Source organism: Triturus cristatus, chromosome 1_1 (genome assembly GCF_964204655.1).
Source record: "Triturus cristatus chromosome 1_1, aTriCri1.1, whole genome shotgun sequence".
Lineage (NCBI taxonomy): Eukaryota > Metazoa > Chordata > Amphibia > Caudata > Salamandridae > Triturus > Triturus cristatus.
In genome coordinates, this window is record NC_140579.1 from 548362098 (window position 1) to 548385104 (window position 23007).

The window sequence follows — 23007 nt, forward strand, 5'->3', positions numbered from 1 at the left end:
TCCAAGGGAGAGTCTTCAGTCATCCAGAGGTAGCGGAATGTCGAAGGTCCAGGATTCTTCTTCAGAGCGTTGTCCAGGTATATCTAGTTTGCAATGGCTAGGGTTCCCTAACTTATACTAGAAGGAAGGGAGGGACTAGCTCTATGACCCCCACCTATGGGAGGGTCAGGGGAGTGGGTGGCTACACCCACTTCCCTTTGTCCAGTTTCGCGCCAGAGCAGGGGCTGGTAGCCCCTGAACCGGTTTGACCTGGCATATGCACAGAGGAGCATACTGCTCCCCCAGTGCAGGACTTTAAAGCACTCTAGGAGTGCACCCACCCAGCCCCAATACACTAAATCCTGTCTGGAAGATGGTTACACCTCCCTGTGACAGGATGCCTATTGTTGGGCCTCCTCCACTGCGAGTTTCAGTCAGCAGCAGGAGGGCAGCCCAGTGTCTGTGCTGGTGGCATCCATTTTGTGATGCCAGGGCTCTTCAGGATTCTACTGTGTTTCCACAGTGGGTACATGTGTATCCCTCTAGAAGGGTGGGATCATACTCTCACACCAGTTACTGGTGTTGGGGTATGATTCCAAAGCGTTTGACACCAAACACAACATGTTTTGATGCAGCCATCCCAAAGTTAGCATTTACCGCTAGGTTATAATGCACTTATGAGTATATGGTTTAACCGCATCCACAAACTGCTACAGAGAATGGACTCAGAGCTGTAGAGGGACCCTGCTCAGGCAGAGGCTACCCCTCACATGGAAACCAAGCACCCTGCCCTCAGGATTGATAGGGCCTGCCTTAGGGGTGACTGATAGGTTTAGATGTGTGTGCAGGTAGAGATATAGGGAACCTATACCTCAGTGAGGAGTGCTAACACTACCTCACCCAGGCTGCAGTAGCAGGCCTGTGGTGTCAGATTTAGTCTGCTTCCCAGGGGTGGCATAATACATGCTTCAGCCCCTGGTAGGCCTGTGAAGTACCTATGCCCTTGGTACCTAAAGTACCATATACTAGGGACTCATAAGGCACCACAGTATCCAATCACTAGTGCACCTAATGTGCACACCATATCGTTTATGGGAGTAAGCAGATAGGCTGGGTTCCTGGATAGAAGGATCCCAGCCAGACTAGTCAAAAACCATCAAAAAAACAGAAAAAAATTGGGGGCAACCATGTAGTCAGATTCCACCTTCCTAAATAACCCCCCACCAACTGAACGGAGATAAGGCTAACCTTGTCCAGATAAGCCTTTATTTCCTGAGAGGCCATATAAGGAAGAACCTGCACTAGCATGGTTGCTCCTTGTCTCATGGTCCACTTGTGAAATCCTACCCCAAGGGGTTCTGGAGTTTCTCCAAAGTCTAGGGAAATTACCTGTATTGTGTTTTGGTACAGCAGCAGGCTGGTGGGGTGTCTGAGTCTGGAAGTGAGGCCCTATTTGGGGTGGTCTCAACTTCCTCAGGACACTGGTCACCATGGAAGCCTTTCTGTCCATGACTGTGTCATATCTGGCCCTAAGGGTCAACCTCTGGCTGCCTACAGCTGGGGGTTGGGTCCCTCTGGTTGGAATAGTGGAGCGCATTGGAATGTTTGGGGCAACTATGTCCCAGGTCTCCCTGTGTCCAACAGAGTCCATCTGTGGGATACCTGTACCTAGGGGTAAGGGGGATCCCTCGGTGTGTAGAGTAACATTCACCTGGCTAGATCTACTCTGCTGGGTGTCCCTAATCTGTTGATGAGGGGGTTCCTCTGGATAGGGTCCCACTAAGGGTCCACTGATCTCCCTGACCTCTGCAGCCCTGGGCTGACTGAGGCAGGGTAGAGAGGGGCAGGATGCCTTCTCCAGACTGGGTACCACCTTGGAAGGATCCCCTGCCATCAGAGATGTGGCCAGGACAGGCCTGACCACCTCTGGGACAGTTACTTCACAAGGGGCAGGGTCAGTTCCCTTAGAAAGCTGACCCTTACCTTTAGTCTGGTGGGGGGAGGACTGTTCCTCACCCCCTATGCTCTCTGTTTGTGTGGAGTGATCCATTGTTTCAGGCTTCACTCCCCTTAATTTCTCCTGGGGTGGAGGTGAGGCCCTCAGGGTCTCATCCACTCTCTCAGGGATGCCTAACATTCTTAAATAGGCATTGTGATCCACCTCAGCCCAGGCTGAGATTTCCAGATAATTCCCCAGCAGACAATCTACAGGCAAATTTGGGGACACTGCCACTCTCTTTGGGCCAGTGACCCCTCCCCAGCTGAGATTTACCACTGCCATGGGATGGTCTGTCCTAATTCCATCAATATTGGTCACCTGGTATCTAAACTCAGGTAAAAGCTGTTCTAGGGGCACTAGTCTCTTTGTCACCATGGTGACACTAGCCCCTGTGTCCCTGTAGGCCACAGCCTTCTGACCATTGATCATGGGCTCTTGTCTGTACCTGCCCAAAGTATTGGGACTCATGGTAAAGTTGGCAAACCCCATGCCACCATCACAGACTAGAGTTGCTTGTGTAGGGGACCTAGTTAGGCCAGAGTCCACCTGAGTTCCCCAAGAAAACCCAACTAAGTTTTTGGGTGCACTCCCACCACCTGGAGGATTACTACTGGTAGTAACAGGAGGTGTTGGAGCTGCAGTGGGAAGAACATTTTTTTATTGCCATTCTTTGGACAGCTGAAGTCAGTTTTCCGGTGGCCAGGTTGCTTGCACATATGGCAATATGGTTTCCTATTGGAAGAGGAAGGATTTTGGGACCCACCCCCAGAACTGGATTTTTGGGGCCCTTCAGAGGACTTTTCTGCATTTTTATTATCCCTACCTTTCTCTTTGGGCTTAGTGGAATCTTTCTTCTGGTCACCACCTTGGTTCTTGGGCTTCACCCTGGTTCTGACCCATTTGTCTGCCTTCTTTCCCAATTCTTGGGGAGAGGTCAGATCAGAGTCCACCAGGTACTGGTGTAAGAGCTGGTTTTGACAATTGTTTAAGTATCTGCTCACGAATAATCAAATTATACAATCCTTTAAAGTCAGTTGCTCTACTGCCAATGATCCAACCCTCCAGAGCCTTGGTCGCACAATCTACAAAGTCCACCCAGTCCTGTGTCTGTGGCTTCTGGGTATCTCTGAACTTCAACCTGTACTGCTTAGTGGTTAAGCCAAACCCATTTATAAGTGCACACTTCAGGACTTCATAGTCATCAGCATCCTCTTCTCTAACAGTGAGGAGATTGTCTCTACCTTTATCTGAAAAGGAGAGCCACAAGATTGCTGCCCACTGCTTTTGGGGGACCTGTTGTACTCTATAGGCCCTTTCCATAGCAGTTATCCATTTATGGATATCATCCCCACTCTGGTAGGGAGGAACAACCTTGGACAGGTTCTTATGGTCTGGAATGTATTCTCTGACTCTAGGGACACTGTTGCTTCCACCAGGAGGTTCTAACCCCTCTCTTTTAGAAGCTCTCTGGAGCTCAAAGGCTTCTTTGTCTAATGCCAACTGCTTGGTCTTGAGGGCAAATCTTGCTTCCTCATACTGTAGCAGTTTGTACATTCTTTCAGAGGAGGTCTCTCTTCTATTAAAGTATGAGTTCCTCTGCTGGACAGATTCTCTGCCAGAGTGATAGGTGTGGTTAGATTCCCTTGAAGGGGACCTAGGCCTCTCTTCCACTCAGTCAGCTCTCTTAGGGAGAATTCCTCTGTCCTTTTCAGATCCCTGTGGATCTGGCCCTTCAAACACAGAGTCCAGGTCATCTTGATTTTCATCATCTGACCCAGACACTGTAATTGACCTACCCCCTGATTCAGACTCATTAGCTCCTAGAGCAAATCTAAGGTCATCTGCTGTCAGCAGATCTGTCAGGTGAAGTGTGGAGGGACTCTGTCCTATCCTCAGACAACAACATCCTGGACCCGTCCCAATCAGGATTCAGCAGTAACCACAGCACCGAGACCGCCCTCATCGCCGCCACAGACGACATCAGGATCCTGCTAGACAACGGCGAGATGGCGGCCCTCATCCTCCTGGACCTCTCTGCCGCCTTCAACACCGTCTGCCACCGCACACTACGCACGCGCCTCCACGACGCAGGGATCCGAGACAAGGCCCTGGACTGGACCACCTCCTTCCTCTCTGGTAGAACTCAGAGAGTCCGCCTCCCCCCGTTCTGATCCGATGCCTCCAAGATCATCTGCGGCGTCCCTCAAGGATCTTCCCTCAGCCCGACGCTGTTCAACGTCTACATGGCACCACTAGCACGCATCGCCCGACAGCACGACCTCAACATAATCTCCTACGCCGACGACACTCAGCTGATCCTCTCCCTCACCAAGGACCCCCTCACCACCAAATCCAACCTCCACCAGGGAATGAAGGCCGTCGCAGACTGGATGGAGGATAGCCGCCTAAAACTGAATACAGACAAGACAGAGATCCTCATCCTCGGGTCCCCTCCGCATGGGACGACTCTTGGTGGCCCACGTCACTGGGGTCCCCCCCGGCCCCCACCGGCCACGCACGCAACCTGGGAGTCATCCTCGACTCGAAACTCTCCATGACCAAACAAGTCAACGCAGTCTCCTCCACCTACTTCAACACCCTCCGCATGCTCCGCAAGTTCTACAGATGGATCCCGACAAACACAAGGAAAACAGTCACCCAGGCTCTAGTCAGCAGCAGACTACACTACGGAAATGCCCTCTACGCCGGAGCCTCGTCCAAGCTCATCAACAGACTGCAGAGAATCCAGAACGCCTCTGCACGCCTGATCCTCGACGTCCCGCGCCGCGACCACATCACCCCCCCCACCTGAGGAACCTGCACTGGCTCCCCGTCCACAGGTGAATCTCCTTCAAGCTCCTGATCCACGCACACAAGGCACTCCACAAGACCGGACCAGCCTATCTCAACAATCGTCTTTCCTTCTACGTACCCAACAGAAAACTCCGCTCCGCTGACCACGCCCTGGCCACGGTCCCGCGCATCCGGAGAACAACTTCCGGAGGCAGATCCTTCTCCCATCGTGCCGCCAGGACCTGGAACACTCTCCCCCTCTACTTGCAACAAACCGAAGACCTGCTGACCTTCAGGAGACAACTCAAGACCTGGCTCTTCGACCAATAGCAGTTTGTGGCCTACTGATCCTAGCTTGAGCTGTAGAAAGGGTGTGCTATCCCTTGACACACAGCTCTAAGTTCAGTAGAACTTATTGATACTAAGCTTTACTTTATATGTACCTTGAGGGGACGCGTTAAGGTAGTCGCATTGTGAGACTTGTGTAACTCTGTCTGGCGCTAGCTGATGACACTCGCTTCTCCACGCTTGTTTTTATCTCACTGATTGTCATTTCGTTTTAGCAGCAAAAACTTAAAATATTTACAAAAACCTGCAGATTGCAAGGAAACTACCTCAGCCCTTCGCTTATCACCGCCGCAGCCCTTCCGGTTCGCTCCCCGGTCCACCACGGGTCCCAATCCCGATTGAGTGGAGGGAGTCTACTTCCGGTTAAGGTTGGCGGTCTAGTTTCCTCTTCTACCCACCACATAAAAGACAATGCAGAGCAGAGCGCGCAGCGGACGAGCGCAGCGGGTGCGCCGGGGGCGCACCGAAGGCGTGCCAAAGGCAAGCCCGTCTGCGCCTGGCCGCGCCAGACCGGGCGCAGGGCACAGGATCCCTGGCCCACTCCCCCCAGCCCCCTTACTTTACTCCAGGGCAAAACTGCTTCACATCAGGGATACCTCTAACGTAACCTGTACCTACCCCATCTCCCTTGAAACACTCAAAGGAAACTGCCCTCACTGTTCATACAAACTTCCCCCCATGCTAAACAGCTCGCCACCCACAAGCAAGCAGCTTAGCATGGCTCTGTTGAACTGCAGATCTCTGCCAAAACATGCTGTTGAAATCTCCATTCTGTTACATGATACAGGAATAGATGTTCTGTTCCTTACAGAGACCTGGCTGTCACCTAACTCAGACCCTGATGTGGTTCAAGCGCTCCCCCCAGGCTACCCAATCCAACGCTTAGACAGAGCAGGCAGCAAGGGCGGAGGGATCGCTATTGTCTACAAAGACCAATTAGTTTGCCGCATTCTAGATAGCCCCCTGTCAGATTGCGAAAAAAGCCCGTTTCTCTATTCAATTCACCCCCTCAATTACTTTTTCTGGTATCCTTCTATATCGCCCACCAGGAGCTCATGGACAATTCTGCTGTTCATTACGCGAATCTGTTCTAAACCTTGCAAGCACATCACCCAACTTCAATCTTCTCGGGGACTTTAATCTACACTTTGACGAGCCCTCGGACAAAGTGTCGGCTGACCTTACCCAGGATCTTGCAGCCTACCAGATGCATCTTAAGAACCACCTCGCCACCCATTCGAAGGACCACCTTCTCGACCCTATTTTCTCAAACATTGCAGAGTTAGAAGGAATGGATCCCATCCCCCTCCCCTGGTCAGACCACTTCTTAATCCCTTTTTCATGGCACCCTTCCTCAACGCACACCCACCTACTGTCATCTCGCACCTTGGCTCGCCACTGGCCCAAGCTTAACATTGAGGATTGGACCCGTGAACTGGAACGGACCTTACCTACCCACGACCCCGATCCCGCAACTGTCAATTGAAAGCTCTGCGCATAGATCGAAAACTCACTAAATGCAGTACTTCCTCGTAAAAGCAGTCTACAAAAAGTCGGAACCAACAATTTCCCCTGGTTCACCCCCGACCTCCGCAAACTGAAACAGCAATGTAAAAAATTGGAACGAGCTTGGAGGAAAGACTTCTCAAGGGAGAAAAAAATTAGCCTATAGAACATCCATTACATCCTACAAAGCAGCACTTAGAGCAACAAAGGCCACCTACTACGAGGAAAAAATTCAATCATCCTCTAACTCCCCCAAAGAAATATTTCGGATCGTAAAAAAACTCCTACGAACTCCCGATCCCCCTCCTGCCGCCGACCCTACCGGCCGTCACTGTGAAGATCTGGCAGGCTTCTTTAACACTAAAATTAAAAACATCCTCAATCTTCTCCCACCTATTAAAACTGATCAAATCCCCGAACTCCCCGAATTGGAACCTCAGAACAATACCAGTCACCTCGAAGCATATGCCCCTCTCTCTGAGGAACTCCTCCCCCACATCTTAGATTCAATGAAAAGCGGCTCCCCAAGCGACCCTGCCCCTTTTAATATTTTGAAACTAGCAATGCCCACAATTATCACTCCCATTACCAATCTAGTTAATGCCTCCCTAGCCTCAGGCATAGTCCCTCGGGACTGGAAAAACGCCATGGTGAGGGCACTTCTAAAGAAACCCCACCTGGATCCCACAGAATTGGGCAATTATCGCCCCATTTCCCTGCTCCCCGACATCAGCAAGGTCGCAGAAAAATACGTCAACCAAGCACTCTCCGCGCACCTTGAGACCTTCAATCTGCTCCACTCCTTCCAGACCGGCTTTCGCCCTGGCCAGGGCACTGAAACTGCACTAATAGCGGTGGTGGAAGAGTCACAAAAGATTCTTGATGCAGGAGGTTCCTCACCTATCATCCTCCTAGATCTAAGCACAGCCCTTGACACGGTGAACCACTGTATTTTGATACACCGGCTCAAAAATGTGGGAGTGACAGGCAAAGCCCTGTCTTGGTTGGAATCATTCCTGGAAGAAAGATTCTTCCAGGTATTTGAAGGTAACATGCGGTCCCAACCAGTACCTCTCCAATGCGGGGTACCTCAGGGCTCCTCCTAGAGCCCTACTCTTTTTAATGTGTACATGTCCCCACTAGCACAGATAGTTGCCCCTTTTGAAATCCAACTGGTCACCTATGCAGATGATACCAAGCTCATTGTCGCCCTGAACCAGGAAGAGTAGTTCTCGACAAACCTCTGCTCATGTCTTAAAGAAGTCACCAGCTGGATGAGCTCCTCCCACCTCAAGGTTAATGGTGATAAAACCGAGCTCATGCTGCTGGGCAATCATACAAGCTTCTACCCCAATAATTCGTGGCCACCGTGTATGGGGCCCGCACCATTGCCCAAACAGGAAATAAAAAGCTTGGGCATATGGCTCAACCACGATCTCACCTTTAGAACTCAGGCAAGAAAAACGGCCCCCACCTGCTATGGTATGCTTCGTACCATACGGAAAGTACTCCCTCTTCTGCCTGTCCACTCCAGAAAGCTTTTGGTTCAAGCGCTCGTCCTATCCAGGTTGGACTATGGCAATGCCCTTTATTTGGGCGCGCCTAGCTCAGTCATCTCCAAACTACAGGTTGTCCAAAAAGTCGGCAGCCAGGTTACTCACAGGCACTAATAACCGCTGCTCAGCCAAGCCTGCCCTGAAGACACTCCACTGGCTCCCGATACAGGAGAGAATACACTTCAAGGCCCTCTGTATCGAACACAAAAACCTTCATAACAAAGGCCCCCCCATCATCAAAAACCTTATCAAACCTTACAAAGCCACCAGAAGTCTCCGCTCAGACCAACTTCATCTAGCGGAAGTTCCCAGAGTCAGAAGGGCTCGATCAGGAGGTCGCTTTTTTTCCTACAACGCCTCGAAACTCTGGAGCACTCTTCCTCTTTCCATCCGTAAGGAAGCTAATCTTCTGTCATTCCGCAAACAACTGAAGACCTGGCTATTTCCATAACTCTGCCTCCTCCTCGACGCCTTTCCGCAGCGCTGGGATGCCTCCGGGTAGCCATGCGCTATATAAGAATATTTTTCATTTAATTTCATTCATTGAGTACCTATAGTGGTTTTCAGTTAGTAATTCAAATAGAGATTTTCTGGTAAAACAATGGCAAACTGTAATCCCACACATGTGAGAAGTTGGCCTGGCATATGCTGGTCACTAGTTAAAGTGGCCACCTTGCACCAGTACAATTCGACTCTTATGGTAGATAGGTTTAAGACAACCTTTTAAAGAAAGCTATCCTAGTGGTAGCTGTGGAGAGCAGCCTTCAGGCTAAGTCTCAAAGGGACGTAAAGCAGCTTGTTTTACCTTATAATCTCTTGAATTACCAAATGAAAAGGACACCACACAGGTATATATATAAAATATATATGTATTTATTACTAGACAAACTCTACTAATCTCTTTATGAGATTAGAAGTCAAGGACATATGCACAAATCAACATTTCACAAATATGGCTGGGGCCCTAGGGGCGTACCAGACCATAAACTAAAAAAGAGACTTAGGAAGATCGAGTTGCGATGGGACAAGGCCTAGGGCCTGTAGAAGCGCTGGGGCCTCACTAATCCACCAAGGCAGGTAATCTAAAGGACCCACGGGAGACGCATGCAGTGTGAGAACACAGCCGCGGATCCCAATGGACTTCGATGGAGCAAGTCGCGGTTGGAATTTTAAAGTTTTAGGATACTTCGGGAGAGTCTACAAGCAAGTCACTTACAGGGTAAGTAGTTCTAGAGCCAACACCCACAGGAGCACCATAGTGCTGGAGTTACCTCACCCAGGGAAGCCGGGTGCATAGGTGTCTTTTGGTGTCGGGTTGCGGCGTCGTTTTCAATGGGAGCCAAAGAAGACTTGCTGCTTGTGAAGACAGGATAAGTGTCCGGTGGAATCCAAGGCTGGAATCAGAAGAAAGAAGACCTGAAAGCAGAAGGGACAGTGTTCAAAGTCACTTGGCAGTGACCCGGGGCAAGGAAGCTGGACGCCCACAGTCGTCGGGTGATTTCAGGTGATCACGGGTGTCTTGACTCTTCAGCCACGAGGTCCAGGTGGTGTTGACGACAACCAGGAGCTGGATTTGGCGTGTCCCACAAAGTCTGCAGCTTACTGAGGTGTCTGCCACTGGACCGGAGCCAACAAGCCTTGGTAACAGCAAGTCTCGTGGAAAGTGAAGAAAGTCAGCGGTGCAGACCAGCAAGGTCTGAGGGACTCACCCAGCAAGGGTAAGTCAGGGAATGCCCTGAGTAACCAGGGGAGCCCTTTGGTTCTGTAGAAAAGTCTTCTGGGGACCCACAAGCCAACCAGGAAGGGATCTCAAAAATGCTTCAGGAGGATTCACTCACCAGGAGCCCATGGTCACTCGGGACAAGGTAGGCCTCTGATCTTCAGAGGAAATCCTGCTGGAGGCTTGGACCACACATGGTCCAAAGCACAAGTTCGTACAACGTCGTGAACGGGTTGCACTTGACAATAGTGCACGGTACCCGGGTATTGCTGTTCCTCGTCACTCGTGGGGTCCACTTACCTCAGCTTCACTGGGGACTCACAATGGCCTTGGAGAAGTCAGGAAATCTACTTTTGGGGCTGCAGGGACTTCGGACTCTGGCAGAAGTGGGAACGTTTGCGACCGTTGATGCAAAGTTTTTGGTGCCTGCCAAGCAGTGGAGTCACTCCTTGACTCCAAGGGAGATTCATCAGTCTTCCAGAGGTAGTGGAATGTCGAAGGTCCAGGATTCCTCTTCAGAGCGTCGTCCAGGGATATCTAGTTTGCAATGGCAAGGGTTCCCTTACTTATACTAGAAGGAAGGGAGGGACTAGCTCTATGACACCACCTATGGGAGGGTCAGGGGAGTGGGTGGCTACACCCACTTCCCTTTGTCCAGTTTTGCACCAGAGCAGGGGCTGGTAGCCCCTGAACCAGTTTGAGCTGGCATATGCACAGAGGAGTCTACTGCTCCCCCGGTGCAGGACTTCAAAGCACTCTAGGAGTGCACCCACCCAGCCCCAATACACTAAATCCTGTCTGGAAGGTGGTTACACCTCCCTGTGACAGGATGCCTATTGTTGGGCCTCCTCCAGTGTGAGTTTTGGTCAGCAGCAGGAGGGCAGCCCAGTGCCTGTGCTGGTGGCATCCATTTTGTGATGTCAGAGCTCTTCAGGATTCTACTGTGTTTCCACAGTGGGTACATGTCTATCCCTCTAGAAGGGTGGGATCATACTCCCACACCAGTTACTGGTGTGGGGGGTATGATTCCAAAGCGTTTGACACCAAACACAACATGTTTTGATGCAGCCATCCCAAAGTTAGCATTTACCGCTAGGTTATAATGCACTTAAGAGTATATGGTTTAACCGCATCCACAAACAGCCACAGAGAATAGACTCTGAGAGCTACAGAGGGGCCCTGCTCAAGCAGAGGCACCCCCTCACATGGAAACCAAGCACCCTGCCCTCAGGATTGATAGGGTCTGCCTTAGGGGTGACTGATAGGTTTATATGTGTGTGCAGATAGAGATATAGGGAACCTATACCTCAGTGAGGACTGCTAACACTGAAGTTGAAGTTGAAAATATTTGTAGAGCGCACTGTGACCGGGCGGTTTCCTGGCGCTAAAAGATTACTAGAGGCGGAAAGAAAGCATAGAGGGTCAGCGGGAGGGGAACGCCTGTGCGAACAAGTGGGTCTTGAACGCTTTTCGGAAAAGTGAATAAGTGGTGATAAATCTGATGGGAGGCGGGAGACTGTTTCAAAAACGAGGAGCAAGAGTGGAAAACCTAGTGCCACCTGTACGAGACTTGCGAAATCGGGGAACAGTAAGAAGAGCCTGGCTGGAGGAACGGAGATTGCCTCACCCAGGCTGCAGTAGCAGGCCTGTGGTGTCAGATTTAGTCTGCTTCCCAGGGGTGGCATAATACATGCTTCAGCCCCTGGGAGGCCTGTGAAATACCTATGCCCTTGGTACCTAAGGTACCATATACTAGGGACTCATAAGGCACCACAGTATACAATCACTAGTGCACCTAATGTGCACACCATGTCATTTAAGGGAGTAAGCAGATAGGCTGGGGTCCTGGATAGCAGGATTATCACAGTCTTTCTGCCCCCCCCCCGGGGGGCAGATGGGGCATTGGCCCCTAATCTGCCCCTCCGGGGGGGCAGAAAGCCCACTATACACCAGGGATTTCTCGTCCGTTTTTTTTAGGGTGGGGGCTGCCCGAAACGGGCACGCCAATGCCCCCACCCACCCACCACCATTACAGCCTTTCTGACCCCCCTGGGGGGCAGATGGGGCATTGGCCTCCAATCTGTCTCCCTGGGGGAGCAAAAAGACCACTAGACACCAGGGAATTAAAAATAAAATTGAAATAGGGGTGGGGGCTGCCCAAAACGGGCAGGCCCATGCCCCCACCCCACCCCCCAATTATCACAGTCTTTCTGCCCCCCCGGGGGGCATATGGGGCATTGGCCCCTAATCTGCCCCTTCGGGGGGGCAGAAAGCCCACTATACACCAGGGATTTTTTTTGCGCAATTGTTTTTAGGGTGTGGGCTGCCCGAAACGGGCACGCCAATGCCCCCACCCTCCCCCACACAAAAATGACAGTCTTTCTGCCCCCCAAGAGGCAGATGGGAGCTGTAGCCCCCAATCTGGCCCCCCCTGGGGGCGCAGAATGCCCACTAGAAACCATGGATTTTTTTATTTTATTAGTGTAGGGGTAGGGGCTCCCCAAAATGGGCATGACAATACCCCACCCCACCCACAGAGAAATTCCAGTCTTTCTGCCCCCCCCGGGAGGGCAGATGGTGGCAGTGGCCCCTGATCTGCCTCCTGGAGGGGGCAGAAACCCCACTAGACGCCAGTGAGTACGCAGGCTTTTTTTATGCGTGGGGGTGGGGGCTGCCCAAACTGGTCATACCAATGCCCCCACCCCCACAAAAAATAGCCACAGTCTTTCTGCCCCTAGGTGGCCACCGAGCACCGGGCCAAAAACCCAAGTGACCCCCCTTGCAAAACCAGGTCGTTTTGAGATAGGCAAATTTCATGTCGCCTCACTAGGTTTTGGGCCCTTGCCTGTTGCGGGTACTTGGGCTTCCTACACGAGCAAGGCACCATTTTTATCAGGAGACCCGGGGGAACGCTGGGTGGTAGGAAATTTGTGTCAGCCCGGTGATGCCACAACTTTCCCACACAAAAATGTGTGAAAAAGGTGATTTTTTCAGCTAAATTTGAGGTTTGCAGGACATTCTGGGTAAGGAAACGTTGGGGGATCCATGCAAGCCATACCTCCCTGGAATCCCCCGGGTGTCTAATTTTCAGAAATGTGTGGGTTTGGTAGGTTCCCCTAGGTGGCCGCCGAGCACCGGGCCAAAAACCCAGGTGACCTCCCTTTCAAAACCAGGTCGTTTTGAGTTAGGCAATTTTCATGTCGCCTCAATACGTTTTGGGCCCTTGCCTGTCGCGGGTACTTAGGCCTCCCGCACGAGTGAGGCACCGTTTTTATCGGGAGACCCGGGGGAACGCTGGGTGGTAGGAAATTTGTGTCAGCCCAGTGATGCCACAACTTTCCCACACAAAAATGTGTGAAAAAGGTGATTTTTTCAGCTAAATTTGAGGTTTGCAGGGCATTCTGGGTAAGGAAACGTTGGGGGATCCACGCAAGCCATACCTCCCTGGAATCCCCCGGGTGTCTAGGTTTCAGAAATGTGTGGGTTTGGTAGGTTTCCCTAGGTGCCGGCAGAGCTAGGGTTCAAAAACTACAGCTAGGCACTTTGCCAAAAAAGGTTCATTTTTGACTGCGAAATTGAGGTGTGTCCACGATGCGTTTTGCGCCGTTTCCTGTCGCGGGCACTAGGTCGACCCACACAAGTGAGGTACCATTTTTTTTGGAAGACTTTGGGGAACACGGGGTGGGTGGAAATTTGTGGATCCACGCAGATTCCAGTGCTTTCCACCACATAAATGTGGGGAAAATGTGTTTTTTTGGGCAATTTTTTAGGTTTGCAAGGGATTCTGGGTAGCAGAACCTGGTGGAAGGCAGTCAAGTCACCCCATCCTGGATTTCCCTGGGTGTCTAGTTTTCAAAAATGTATAGGTTTGCTAGGTTTCCCTAGGTGACGGCAGAGCTATGGTTCAAAAACTACAGCCAGGCACTTTGCCAAAAAAGGGTCATTTTTCGCTGTGAAATTGAGGTGTGTCCACGTTACGTTTTGCGCCGTTTCCTGTCGTGGGCACTAGCCCTACCCACACAAGTGAGGTACCATTTTTCTCCGGAGACTTTGGGGAACGCGGGGTGGGTGGAAATTTGTGGATCCACGCAGATTCCAGAACTTTCCACCAGAGAAATGTGGGGGAAATGTGTTTTTTTTGGCAATTTTTTAGGTTTGCAAGGGATTCTGGGTAACAGAACCTGGTGGGAGGCAGTCAAGTCACCCCATCCTGGATTCCCCTGGGTGTCTAGTTTTCAAAAATGTATAGGTTTGCTAGGTTTCCCTAGGTGCCGGCAGAGCTATGGTTCAAAAACTACAGCTAGGCACTTTGCCAAAAAAGGGTCATTTTTCGCTACAAAATTGAGGTGTGTCCACGTTACGTTTTGCGCCGTTTCCTGTCGCGGGCACTAGGCTGACCCACACAAGTGAGGTGCCATTTTTCTCGGAAGACTTTGGGGAACGCGGGGTGGGTGGAAATTTGTGGATCCACGCAGATTCCAGAACTTTCCACCAGAGAAATGTGGGGAAAATGCATTTTTTTGGCAATTTTTTAGGTTTGCAAGGGATTCTGGGTAACAGAACCTGGTGGGAGTCAGTCAAGTCACCCCATCCTGGATTCCCCTGGGTGTCTAGTTTTCAAAAATGTATAGGTTTGCTAGGTTTCCCTAGGTGCCGGCAGAGCTATGGTTCAAAAACTACAGCTAGGCACTTTGCCAAAAAAGGGTCATTTTTCAAAGCGAAATTGAGGTGTGTCCACGTTGTGTTTTGCGCTGTTTCCTGTCGCGGGCACTAGGCCGACCCACACAAGTGGGGTATCATTTTTCTCTGAAGACTTTGGGGGACACTGGGTGGGTGGAAATTTGTGGATCCAAGTAGATTCCAGAACTTTCCACCACAGAAATATGGGGAAAATGTGTTTTTTTGGACAATTTTTTTAAGTTTGCAAGGGATTCTGGGTAACAGACCCTGGTGGGAGGCAGTCAAGTCACCCAACCCTGGATTCCCCTGGGTGTCTAGTTTTCAAAAATGTATAGGTTTGCTAGGTTTCCCTAGGTGCCGGCAGAGCTAGGGTTAAAAAACTACAGCTAGGCACTTTGCTAAAAAAGGGTAATTTCGCATTGTGAAAATGTGGTGTGTTCACGTTTGGTTTTGAGCCATTTCCTGTCGTGGGCACTATGCCTACCCCTACAAGTGAGGTACCATTTTTATCGGGAGACTTAGGGTAATTCAGATTTGTAAAGGAACTGTTATTAACTATTAACTTTCGATGCATTTCTGCCTTCCAAATGAAAGACATTGTGTAAAAAAGAAGTCATTCTAAAAAATGACTGATAATTCTCATGCTAGTATGAGTATTCCCAATTTCGGAAATGTGCAAATATCTACTGTTTCTAAACTCTATATTTTGTTCCCATTTCAGAAATACATAGGTGTCTTTCATACCGATTTTTCCATGTACACATTTTTACAGAATAATTACTATATACCCGGTACATAATAAAAAACCATTGCAAGTTGCTGCTCAGTTTTTGGCTCTGGGTTCGTCGGGTTCTTGGTGAACCTAAAAGTCCTATATATCCCCACAACCAGTAATGTCCAGTGGATGTAACGGTATATTCCTTTCAAAGATCTGTCAAAATTAGAAGAAGTTACAGGTGAAAACGTTGACACAAAAGGCGCTTTTTTTCAACAAATTTTCAATTTATCCTATATTTAACTGTTAGTTTCTATAAAGAAACCTTGATGGATCTACACAAATGACCCCTTGCTGAATTCAGAATTTTGTCTACTTCTCTAAAATGTATAGATTTTCAGGATCCATTATTGCTTTTGTACCCATTCCTACCATTAACTGGAAGTAGGTTGAAAGCACAAAAAATAGCAAAAACAGGCTATGTCCCAGAAAAATGCCAAAACTGTGTAAAAAATGTTGGGTTTCTGACAAAAGTCTGGTATCCCCTAAAAGCTGGGAAAATGGTTATTTCAGCCCCACAAACCCTTTTTTGATAACATTTGCAGGGAAAAACCCAGATGCTTTCATTTGCAGCCCGTTTTTCCCATTTTCCCCCCAAAAAACTAAATTTTGCTGTATTTTGGCTCATTTCTGTGACCCCTCCAGGGGAATCCACAAACCCTGAGTACCTTCAGAATCCCCATGATGTTGGAAGAAAAGGACGCAAATTTGGCGTGGATACCTTATGTGGTCAAAAAGATACAGGGGCCTCAGCGCGCACTACCCCAAATAGCCAAAAAAGGGCGTGGCACAGGAGGGGGAAAAGGCCTGGCAGTGAAGGGGTTAAGTGTTCTTGAGGCAAAAGCTACATTCCACTCCTCATTTCTCTCTTTGTGTGAAAGAACCGCACCCAAACCATAACAACTTGCATCAACTGTGATAATGCACTCCTTGTTGATGCAAAAAGGTTTAAGCGTGGGAGCATTAATGATGTCATTTTTAATTTCTTCAAAAGAACGTTGTTCTAAATCACCCCATTCGTACTTAATTCCATGCCGAAGAAGCTTTCTCAACGGTTCCATCTTTGTGGCAAAGTTTACAACAAATTTGCTGTAATAGTCACACATACCCCCAAATGAAAGAAGTTGATCTCTATTCTCTGGGGAAGGAGCCTTAGAGATAGCTTCTACATTGGATCTTTTCGGAAAAACACCATTACCCGAAAGGGTATGTCCTAAATATTCAACTGATTCTCTGAATAAATTGCATTTGTGTGCTTTAAGGGTTAATCCGTTTTGTTCTAGCCTTCTACAAACTTCTTGTAAATGTTTCTCATGTTCAGCTGTATTTTTAGAGAAAACTAAAATGTCATCTTGAAAACATTTTACATAAAAGTCAATGTCTCTAAAAATATGAAACAGAACTCTCTGAAAAACCTAAGCTGCGGACGAAAGTCCGAAGGGCATGCGAGTGTACTGAAATAAACCCTGTGGAGTGATGAACGCTGTGTATTTTCTAGAGTCTTTAGTGAGTTCTATTTGGTGATATGCTGATCTGAGATCGAGAGTGGAAAAGATTTTTGCACCATCTAAGAGTGATACCAACTCATTTATGTTTGGCAAAGGATGGCAGTCAATGATGATGTTAGAATTCAATGCTCTTAAATCGACACACACTCAACTTTTTATCAGGCTTCCGTACTAAAACTATGGGAGATACCCATTCTGATGATTCTATCGGTTCAATGATGCCTTCTCTCAGTAATTTATCTAAAATCTCTTTGAGCTCATCTCTGATATTAATAGGAACGCTTCTGAGTTTTTGTACTACAGGAATGTGATTGGTTTTCAACATTATTCTGTGTGAAAAGTTTTTAAGTTTGCCCAATTTGTCAATAAAGACATTCGAAAAACCTTTAATAGGTTTTCTGATTTTGCAATATCCCCTGGTTCCTTACTGCACGAGTCTTCCACTACGGACACCGTGTTCATAAGATGATCATCACATATTGATACTGGTTCTTTGGATCGGGAATTTAATAGGATTCCCAATTTCCATTGATCTAACCAGTCTAGAACATTAACTCCTTTCTGAGAGATATACAGTTTGACCTCAGCTTCTCTATGTTTAAAATGCAAGGTAACATGGAAAAAAACAATCATATCAATTCTTGTTCCACAAAAACTTTCAGCAAAAATGTCAGGTTTCTCTAATTTATCTAATGGAATGTACTCTGCTAAAGTATCAATGAAATATACATGAGAGATAATGGTCCATGGGGACCCTGAATCCACCATGAGTAACAAATCAACATCACACACCTGGAAAACACATTTAGGAGAACTTACATGTGCTTGGGTATGGTTCCCCACTATAGAAAGAACAAAACCCTGCTCTATTTCAGCATTAACATTAGTAACATTGGTCATGTTTTCTTCTGATAGTGAAGAAATAGAACCACGCTTGTGGAATTGCGTACGTCTGTCTCTACACATATTGCTAAAGTGGCCTATTCTGTTGCAAATTTTACATTCCCTCTTCAAAGCTGGGCATCCTGGAAATGAAGCATAATGCGACTTGTTACCACATCTGTAACACATTCCTTGGTTGTTAGCTCCCTCAAACGGTTTATAATACACGGAATGTTTTGATCGATTAAAGTTATGCTTCCCTAGAGATTGTGTGGCGTCTTGTTTTGAAGTATACTTTGGTCCAACAGTACATATTTCTTCATCTGTAGTTTTCCTTTCTGTGTTCTTTTTGATAGTATCCATCCATAAATCAGATTGTTCCTGTGCCTTAGCTGTGGCAATGGTTTCACTTAAATTTGGATCACCCATGACCCATAGTTTGTCCTGAATTTTCTTGCATTTAACATGGACAATGATTTGATCACGTAGCATTTCGTCAGACATGTCGCCGACATTACAGTGCATGCTCAATGACCTTAGAGAAGTTAAAAAAATCATCAAAAGATTTGTCCTCTTTTTGTTTTCTGGTATAAAATTTAAAACGGTTAAGAGCTATGCTGACATTTGGCTTAAATCTTTTTTCTAATCTTGCCAATGCTTCTGTATAAACATTAATCGAATCACCACCTCCTGCATTTTGTGTAGTTATTTGAGGAAGTGATCTAAAAATGACTTGGCCCTCTGAGCCCAGACAATGTAATAACATACTTTTTTTCCTTTCAGAACCCATTCTTTCACCGTCAATAGCCTTCATATAATTCAGGAATTCCTCTTTCCACCTTGGCCATGGCATGGGTGGGTCACCTTTGACTTGTAGGAATTTGGCAGGCGAATCGAATTGCATGTTGTATTGAAGTTGATGAAAAGTACTTTGATTATATGAAACAAATGTTTATATAGTAACTATTGTTGGATGCTTTAAAATGTATTTATGGCTGAAAAACAGTAGTTCATGCTTATGGACTGTTTAGGACTGTATTGTGCTTTTCATACGTGGTAACCAAAAATTGTCCCGCAAACTCATTAAAACGGCGATCTCATAAATTGTTTAGATGAAAGATTTTTGTGCTCTTTCATACATAGTAACAAGGAACAAGTTTGTGGCACAAAATCATTGAAACGGCGAAGTGTTATAAAAAAATATACACTAACTTGCACTTACTTAATTATGCGTATCGAAATTGATTTGCGATACGAGCGCCGATCCGTGTTTCCGTATGGTAGACGTTGCCTAGGAAACATCAAAATGGCGGCCGTGTGCATGATGTCACGCATAAGAACACATAAACGTCACACTCGTGTGATGTTAATGAAGCAGAACATCGAAGAATGGAGGAGACGTTTCCGAACCAAGAGCATTTGCGGGTGATGTATACATTCAAAAGTTTCCTTTATCCGTTTTTGAATGTTGAGACCAAACGAAACGCCACAAAAGTTTTCCTTTATCCGTGTTTTTAATGTTGAGAGCAAACGAAACGCCACATGTGTAGCCAAGTAGGTTGCAACTTCACGAACGCAGCACAGTCAGAAAAGCACAACAAAACAAGCATTGGCATAGCCAATAGGTCTCACCTTTGGGACCTTATAAGGGTTTAGCCATGCAACAGTTGCATAACTAAATACTTATAAGGTCCCAAAAGCGAATCCTATTGGCTATGATCGCGATCAAACACGCAAAAGTGAAAGTACTCGCGTCAAGCGCGGCGCGCGCGGCTGCGCACATGCACTGTAGGTCTAGGCTGGCCTGGTAGCACTTTTTGGAGCCCTCTCAAAAAGTCTCACCAGACCAGCGCATGCGCTGGGTCAGGCGAGACCTAAAAAATTGAAGCAGAAACAAACGTCTATTTGCTGCAGAATACAATGCAAGGAAAGTTAATCCATCGAGCAATCGTAGTCGTGGCAAAACGGATCTTAAGTGCCGACTACTTGTTTCGTAATGCGCAGTCCCAAAACATAATTGTCTTGCCAAACACCAGGTAAATGTTGAAATAGACAACAACAAAAAATGCAAGTCAGAGTTAAGTGAAAACAGCCGCCGGTGCAATCAAGTAACATCTACGTGATGCAGCCGCCGGTACAATCAATGCACTGTAATATAGAGGAAAATGTTGAAAAGCATACCAGGATTGTTGAAAGTAGAATAATTGTTCAGAAATAGGTGAGTTCCACCACTCTGTTACTTCATGCTGCCCAGTGGTGTGGTTTCCCGTCGTCGCCAATGTTAAAATGATTTGAAATCCATGAAAAGCAAAATTGATATTCCCTTTATTTGGCAGCACGTTCAATACATTACAAGCTGTCACAAGTCTTCTGTTAGTAATGCCGTCAACAAGATTTCGCCCACAAAGCTCCAATGCTAGAATTTGGAACACCATTGAAAACATTACATGTCGCATGCAAGAGCATGCAACTAATGATCAAGAACTTAAAGGGACATACTAACAATAATGGATACTGCATGCAACAACATCCCAAGTATCTTAACCTTCAGGTGCACTTACTATCAGTAGATTGTCAAACACCTGTTGTTCTGTTTCCTCTAAATTATTAAATAATAAAGCTGCATGTCTAATACCATTGTATTTCGATGCATCGGATGTGACCTGTAACCAAAAGGAAGGTATTCCAACTTTCCAAAATGGCTGCCAAAAAACGTTATGAAACGTGCTTTTGAGGGAGAAATGGGCTTGTATCACACGTCACAACTCACAACGTTTGCCACCAGCACGTCAGAATGTCACAACATGCAACAGGAATTAAGAAAGCATCTCCTGCTGGTAAGTGCATAAATTAAAATAGCAACAGTATTCGCGACTTAACAACACATATTGAATGCGGTCACACTGGCAAAAAGTAAATGGCAAGTGCATCGGTTGAGCGATCCCTCAGCCAAAGCCTTTCACAAATATACAACTGTGATGCAGCCACACCTACACTAAAACTCCCAGAACAGAGAAGAAAACAGAGACTCGTGGGTCCAGCTATATGATCGGCTACTGGATTTCCAACTCACAATTGTGAATTATAGTGAATAGTGTTGCTTATAGAATGTCGGTGGGTCCCGCAATTTGCACAATTGCTCATTACCAATGAAATGTGGTATCCCAGCATGAAATAACAGGTCTGGAAATACTAGGGGGCTTCTTCACATAAAGATTTATTCCTAGAATGGGCCCACGACAGCTTCCGTGCAAAGCAAAACAGCAGCTTACATGCTTACACTCTGAAATGCCCCCTTATGACATAGATAAGTTCCACCAGAGGAATAACATACACTGTAAAGCATACTACAATACCCATACTACACACGGGGTCTGGAGCTCTTTGGGCACCGGCACTCATTATTTTACCAATTAAGTACTGCCTTTATCCACTCTGCCTGTTTCACTACTGTGATTTTAAGTTCCATTGGTCTGTGAGCTTCCTCTCACTCTCTGACTGTATGCAGTGCTTAACTTGAGCCAGTGGTTTCCGGTGCTCAGCAGTGGCACTTAAATGTCAGCACCGGCTCTTTAAAGAGTCTGCCATATGGTTGAGCCTAATAAGGGATGAGCACAATAACAGTTATTATTTGAGAATACATCATTATCAATGACTAATAACTGCTACCCAAGCCATTCTTATAGCTTTGGGGCCTGGAATAGTCGGACTTCTCACACTTGTTAGTGTGATGGTTAGTAGTTGAGTTGATATTGTCACTGGCAGCCCTGTGAAGGGGCATTGGATGGTGTAAGCTACAGTGGCCTCCTGACGAGGGCCCAGGCCCTTATATTTTTTTTACAAATGAAGCTCCAACTGTATGACTTGAGTAACTGCACGCTCATCAGAGAGTTTCCCATCACCCGAGATTGGGCAATGTGTTCCTGTAAGACCTGCAGGGCAGCAAGCCTTGGCTCATCCCCATGTGCCTGCATGCCTGTGCTGTAAGTTCTGTGAAGCAGGGATTCTTTGCTCACTGCATTGCCTGTAAGTCTTGTGTTACTCTCAGCTTTACAGGACAGGAAACAACCTTTATTATGCAACTTTTACAACGCGGTACTTTACATTGCGGTCGTTATAACCACCGCGTTGTTACCACGCGCGTCATTACAACGCAAGTTGTTTCAACGACTTGCTCTAGGGGGTGTGCAACACCAGGGAATATGTTGAATTTTAAATCCAACACCTTCCCTGCTGTTGCACAAACAGGAGTAGGAATAGTAGTTAATATATTCCTAAATTCAGCGCGCCCCGTAGAGCAAGTCATTGAAACAACTTGCGTTGTAATGACACGCGTGGTAACAACGCGGTCGTTGTAACGACCACGTTGTAAAGTACTGCGTTGTAAAAGCACGCGTTGTAACGTGCTATATTCCTACAGGATAGACAGCCACCTCTCACCCCACTGTGTTTGAGATTTCTAACACTGTAAGCCCCTCTAGGAGTGCAGTTTGTTACTATATGGTCGAGCACGGTGTACTCTTTGTCAGGCAGCAGTGACCTTCTAAGGGTCGATGAATCGATTTTTGCAGCCATAAAGTGATATATTACTGTATCGGTTCACTCCAGTTCACACAGCCACAATTTTCCTTTTCCTGGCACAGGCACAGTATGTGATCGTATAACAACAACTTGCCGTCGTTCTAGCCCTTGATAAGGCTGACTAGCATTGCTTTGCCCTAGAACAGGTTAACTGGGACCTCTTGTCCTGTGCCAGTTAGGCCTGAGTGCCCAGCATGCCCTGAGACTTACTTCTTCCAGCAGCTGCGCAGCCGCAGAGCAGCTCGGTAGGAACAATACCGATACAGCCTACTGGATGAAGGCAACTCTAGTCACGTCGCTTTGATGCGCGCTCTTCACTTCTCTCAAAGGTTTATTTTTAGTCCATGTCGTCTTTGATCAGAAAGATTCCCCATCTGCTGTCGACATATATTTGGAGGTTTCCGCCTGCTTAGTAGCACCGTCTTCTTCCCCCAGGTCAAACAGGATTACTTTAGAAGCAATCCCAGAGTCATTGGACGATCATCCAACTACTCTAGAAGTCATTTTCACATCATCAGACATCATCAAGCTCTTAAAGTCATCAGCAGAGTTTAGAAACCTGAGCCTGATGATTCGAAGATAACTTAAAAATGAGTATCTGATGATTTCACAATATGTGATTAACCCTGACGATTTCAGGATGACTTGCAAATGATTATCTGATGACTCCACAAGGTGTG

General features: G+C 47.3%; 1 protein-coding gene and 1 long non-coding RNA gene across 6 annotated transcripts in view; one reads left to right on the forward strand and one right to left on the reverse strand.

Annotated features, from left to right (window-relative positions):
- LOC146870586 (copine-8-like) overlaps positions 1–23007 on the reverse strand; it is a 1950277-nt gene that overhangs the window by 1154237 nt on the left and 773033 nt on the right. The window lies entirely within an intron of this gene.
- LOC146870589 (uncharacterized) overlaps positions 1–23007 on the forward strand; it is a 449760-nt gene that overhangs the window by 100765 nt on the left and 325988 nt on the right. The window contains exon 5 of one of the 5 annotated variants that reach the window (XR_014978460.1): positions 18530–20382. The exons of 3 other annotated variants lie outside the window; for them this stretch is intronic. This is a non-coding gene — a long non-coding RNA (uncharacterized LOC146870589). Of the gene's footprint in view, positions 1–18529; positions 20383–23007 lie in introns of those variants that run through there. One more of the 5 variants, XR_014978465.1, reaches the window with a different exon arrangement.